Source organism: Microtus pennsylvanicus, chromosome 2 (genome assembly GCF_037038515.1).
Source record: "Microtus pennsylvanicus isolate mMicPen1 chromosome 2, mMicPen1.hap1, whole genome shotgun sequence".
NCBI lineage: Eukaryota > Metazoa > Chordata > Mammalia > Rodentia > Cricetidae > Microtus > Microtus pennsylvanicus.
This window is the reverse complement of record NC_134580.1, coordinates 44,903,642-44,909,641: the sequence shown is the minus strand read 5'-3', so window position 1 is coordinate 44,909,641 and position 6,000 is coordinate 44,903,642.

Genomic DNA, 6,000 nt, shown 5'->3' with positions numbered 1-6,000 from the left:
CACATCCCTAGTGCCTGGGGGAACATCTCTAGCTTCATTGTTACTTCTTGCTTGTTCCTCTTCTCTGTCCACCTCACGTGAACTTCTAGGTGTATTCCTTTTTGCTGTATGGCATAAATGAATAATAAACAACAGATCTGGTTGAAGTCAGTAAACTTTCTGGTCTCTCTGCTTTCTGAATCCATAATCTGTGGCCCTATGTGTGTGCTGTATGTATCTAAGCACCTAGGATGTGTGTATGCATACATGTGTGTTGTATATATCTAAGTACTTAGGGATGATAGCTGAGAAATGAAACCACAGTCTCACATGAGGACATATTCACTGAAAAAAATATTCAGCACTGTGGTTCTAAATGTAGAAAATAAAAGGAAGCCCTCTGTTAAATATTTTCAATTTATAGAAGGCTTGGCAAAACTTGGAGAAGCTCCTAAGAAAATGCCCCTTCCTACTTTCTATAACAAATCACAAGGTATAAACATGAAAGCAAACAGAGTAAAAATAATTCTCTGCTCTTCTTCAGGGGAGGGGATTCCTCACAAGGAATCAACATTAGAAGGGGGATTATAAGAAATTTGCCTTTTTTTTGGCTGGGACCTTCTTGGCTCTAGCGTAGCCCTCTATCATAGTTATTTGTAAATGCTGTTATCTTTCTTCAACAAAGCCAGTTCTGGAGACTGGAAAAGCAGAGAGTGATAACAGTGGGGACTGGTCCTTTTTTCCAATGTGTAGCTTCAGGGCGTGAGAAGGGTTTTATCACATTCTTGGAGGTGTGTAAAATGTCAAAAGCATGTTTTCTTGCTCTTGACCTGAACCTTCTTGCCAAATGGGAGTTCTGTCTGGTAAATCTTACTGCAGACTTGAGTTTCTGCCCAAGAGCAAAAGAATGTGGAAGGGTTAGATGAGGGTACCAGGCCACCATCAGGATACTTTATTCCTGCTGTTCTTGTTATCTGCCTTGCAATAGAACGGTTCTTGGGTCAAAGGAATCACTTCTCAATATTGCATTTGGCAATTAGACACAATACCAGCAGTCCAAACAACAAAAGAAAAGGCTGGCAAATCAGACGTTTTAAGATTTAAAGCTTCAATATTTTAAAAGAAAGACAACAATTTGGGTGAAAACACAGACCATGAAGTGCAAGGAAATATTTGTGAATCCTGTAGACGATAAAAGCTTAATATGTGCATTATCTGAAGAACTCCAATCAAACAAAAGGGAGTCAAGTATCCAATTTAAAACCTTGGGAAGGACTTGAACAGATCGATCACCAAAGAAATAGACAGATGTTGGGGAGGCACAGGATGCATGCTAACATCATCAGCCTAAGGGAGTATAAACCAAATACCACTTCATACCCAGTAGTGTGACTGTTGTCAAAAGATAAAAGATAAAATGCTTGGCATAGGCTGGGTATGGTGGCATACACCCATAATCCCAGAACTTGGGAGGCAAAGACAGGTGGTTCTCTGTGATTTTTGAGGCTAGTCTATTCTACAAAGAGCATTCTAGAACAGCTGAGACTCTGTTAAAAAGAGAAACCCTGTCCTGAAAAATCAAAAATAAAATAAAATAAAGATTGCCCTCTGACCTCTACCTGTGTGCCATGGAATACATGTACACATGCATGTATGCATATGAACACACATAAAAATTGATAAATAAAAATTTAAAGTATTTTGGCATAAATATAGAGAAACCAAATCCTTATGCATTGCCAGCAAGAATTAAGATAATATAAATTATGGCAAATAGTTGGTGGTTCTTCAGATAAAATTAAGATATATAAACTACGGCAAATAGTTGGTGGTTCTTCAGATATAACTACATCATAATAATTATTGCTATATAATTATAGAATAATTACTATATCATACAATGACTTTTAACTTGAGTATTTAGTCTAGTGAAATAAACCTGGATGTGTTCAAGCATATATTTGGATATCCATGTCCATAGCAGCATTATCTGTTTCAGCTTACAGAGGGAAGCAGGTCAAGTATTTATTGATGGATAGACAGGCAAACAAAAATGTGGTACTTATACCAAATGGACTGTTATTCAGCCTTAAAAATGGAAGAAGGGTGCTGACATGTACAGCATGGTTGGCTATAGAGTAAAGAGGAAGTAAGAACTGACTGGGTGAAGCTAGACTATGAGACATCTCAGTATGCTTTTGCATGGCATCTTTAACCTCCACCCTTGCGTTGAGGCTGCCAAGGTAGCCTCATTGAATATGTACATGTGGAGCAGGCTTGAGACCAAACTCAGCAAGTAGCCACAACCAGCACCCACAGCTCCAGAAAGAACCACCTAGGTGAACCCTACTTATATCATGTGATTTTCACAAACACACCATTGACTGACTGGGCTTCATGATTATGACTGAAAACACAATATGGGGGTTGTTGTTATGAAGCAGTATTATGAAGTGGGAGCTTAGAGGGGAATGGTGAAACCCAGGGAGGCACTTCTTGAAGGACTGTTGCTGTAAGACCGGGGGTTATGCTAAGGACCAACTAACTGTGCTCCAGTGGAGGCTTCTCTCTGACTCTGCCCTTCTTTCTCCCAGCATACACCCTAGCTTTCCCTGCCTAGTTCTGTTCTTCCCTGATATAGGCTCAAAGCAGTTCTTCATTCATTAACCAATAGAAGCAACACATAGACAGAAGGACCTGCCACATCACCTATGAATCTCCATTTGCTCTTCTTGGGAATGCAATGTTGACCTCTCCAGTCTCCAGGGAGGTGACTGAGTCAGTGCTAATTGCTCTTAGCTCTTCATTGCCATATCAGTTTTTTCTATGCAGGCATATTTCCCAGGAATGCCTCTGCTCCTCATTTGACCATTTCTATTATTCATCTGATGATCAGCAAATAATATTCATTGTGACATCACAGGGCTCTTAATACCCTCATTCCTGTATTGGCAAAGTTTGTCTTGTCAGCAAGAACCCTGGGCTTGGTGTTCAATTCCAATATACATTCTAGGTCAGCATATTTTAGATCAGTTATTTTTAATTTAAATCACTTATTTTATATCTTTGATAACTAACACACACACACAATACACACAACACACACACACACATACACCTGAACCTAGTACTCTCAGGTGTAATGCTGTTTCCACATTTTTTATTTGTCTGTTTCATCTTTACTTTTTGCTATTCCAGTCTAATAATTTATTCTGTTTCTAGTTTTTAATGCTGGTCAAAATAATTTTAATTGACTTTAACCCAGAAAATGAAAAATAATGTGTAACTTTAAAACAAAGTTAAATTTTGTATTTGCATGTAGTAATCTTAAAAGAGGGCTGTATAATCAAATTTTATGAAAATCTGCCACATTATAGTACACAGAAGTATCTATTATTTGTTTAAATTGAGTTGAGTATTGGTTGTGTGTATGGATCATTTAATTAACACTTTATAGGCAGAAAACTCAACTCTAAATAGAGTTTCAAAGCCCTCTTTTGGCATGCTGCTGCATCCAGGTAGAATGTGAGGACATTTCAGATGTTCTGTACACTACTTTGCTATGATATGGGCATTCCTGCCTCTAAGATGACCATTTGCTCTGAAACAAAAATGAGACACATTTGGGGTAAGAAGAACATGGTATGTGATATGAAGGTTTTATTGTCCTTAAAATAAGAATGTGAGACACCCCAGTTTTTTTCTATAGAGTCTAGACTCATAAGACTCACTTAAAAGACAGATCTAAAGAATGTATGTTACTTCCCCCACCCCTAACCCAGAATCAGTTTCCAATTGCTAACCATGTGCATATGAAAATTTAGTTTTCTCTAAAGGAGTTTCACTTGGAGAACAAACTTCACTGAAAGGTAGACTAAATGCCCTTGGTAGATGGCCAAAAAAAAGCAAACTCAACGGCATCTTTGGAAGTTCCTTGTCTCTTGATATGGTGCCAGGATTTTATCTTTTATTTTCAATATCTTAGTTTTATTTTTTGTTACTTATATTCCTTTATTTTTCCCTTCTTCTTACTCTACAGGTTCTTTATGTATATATTGCGACTTCAAGTTTAGTGTTCTTATGGGAATCCTGAGTGTGCAAACGAGTATGTCTTTGTTTCTTGTGCCTTCTCTTGGCACTCTTTTCCTTCCGTTTGTTTGTTTCATCATATTCTTATTAGTTAGCCTGTGTGTTATTCTATTTTATTATTATCCCTTAGAAGCCTGTTTGTTTGCTCATGAGAGTCAGAAAAGGGGTACATCTAGATGGAAGGGAAGGGGAGAGAAACTGTGAGGAGGAGAGTGAGGGGAAAGTGTAATCAGGATATATTATGAGAAAAGTCTATTTTTAATAAAAGACGAAGAAGAAAGCTTGTCTTATTTAGTAAGGTTAGATATTAGGGTCAGAAACACCTGTCATTTTGTGACTCAGAACCATCAAATTAGAGTTCACAATCAGAACCATCCCAGATCATGGCTTACTTACTATATTCCCCTTTTTGTATCTACCTTGTCCTCGGCCTACAATATCTCCCTTCTCTCTCTGGCTTAAGCATCATTTCCTCCAAACCCTCTAATGTCATAGCCTGACTTGAGAGTTATGTCATTTATAAGCCTCCTACAAACTGGTTATAAGAAACTAACCAACATCTAAAGAATGAGCATCCTTGAGCTCATATTTTTTTGTACTACCATGCAGAACATCTGCACATCTGTCATTTTGTCTGCCTAGTATTGACTTGCCTAGAGTCTGAAGAAGGCAGCAGGACTCTAGTCTGAGGATCTGATGCTCTTTCTGTGATGCAACTGCTTATTTCACGTTTTCCCTTCTCACATCTGGATCTCTAGTAGAGTGACTAAGACACTGAAAATGGTAATTTTCATATATTCTTTTGGAATAAGCAAATGCCAAGTTACCTTAAATATTAAAAAGTGGTAAACATAATTATACAGTTTGATGAGTTTGCGGTTTAACCCCACAGCCTTTCTTATCACCATGGGATGTAAGTCTGAACTACACTGAAAGATTTAAAACGTGGATATGACTGGAAAATACAGAAACTTAAAAGACAGGCCACAGAGTAGGAGAGCATCTGAATAACACAAATAGCGCACACAGAAAACCAGCATCCAGGTTGCAAACATTAATTCTGCAAAACAACAAAAGAGAGAACAGTTCAACAGAATAATTCTGCAAAGGGCATAAGTAAGAAATGTGATACATGAATACACTTATGAAAAAAACCACTTAGCCTCACCAATTCTTCAGAGAAATAAAGGTAAAACAATTCAAAGATGTCACTTTACACTGATTGGCAAAAGTAAAATCACATAACATTTTCAAGAGCTGGTGGTGATGTAGAGAAATCAGGCTCATGAATTTCATTAGGACAATGTGAGCTGATTAAAACAATTATTTGGCATTATCTAGTAATGACTAAAGGCATGGTTTTATACCCCAAAAAGGCATACACATGTATTTCAGAAGAGGCAATGTATGATAAACAAAAAGGAGACAAACAATGGTAGCATTGTTTGTTATAATAAACTAAAATGGAATCTGAAATTTCAGATACAAGTTATTAAATGAAATTGTAAATAACTGATACAAAGCACCCAGTCTCCTGGTGCATGATCCTCACAGGAAGGGGAATGTTAAAGGCTGAGTATCAATCCTGAAAAAGGACACAGAGAAAATAGCAGCTATATAATCTCAAGCCAGACCTGAGTGCCCTAGAGAATGTCTCTTTCCTCTATGATAAGCAAGCATCTGATTGGCCAGTAGGCATTGTTGTGTGGAGGCCCAAAAATGTGAGCCTATTTCCACCTTGTCTGAAGGTCAGAGAGTTTGAAGTTGCTCAATTGTTAGCAACAATCATGGATAAACATTCTGAATCAGGATGTGTTTACTTACTTCTTTTGACATTAAGATGGCTCATACGGGTAGATCCACTCCTTCCTGACAGATGATCAGGATATGCAAGCATAGTTTTGTTCCTTCTTTTGTAATATAAGGTTACCT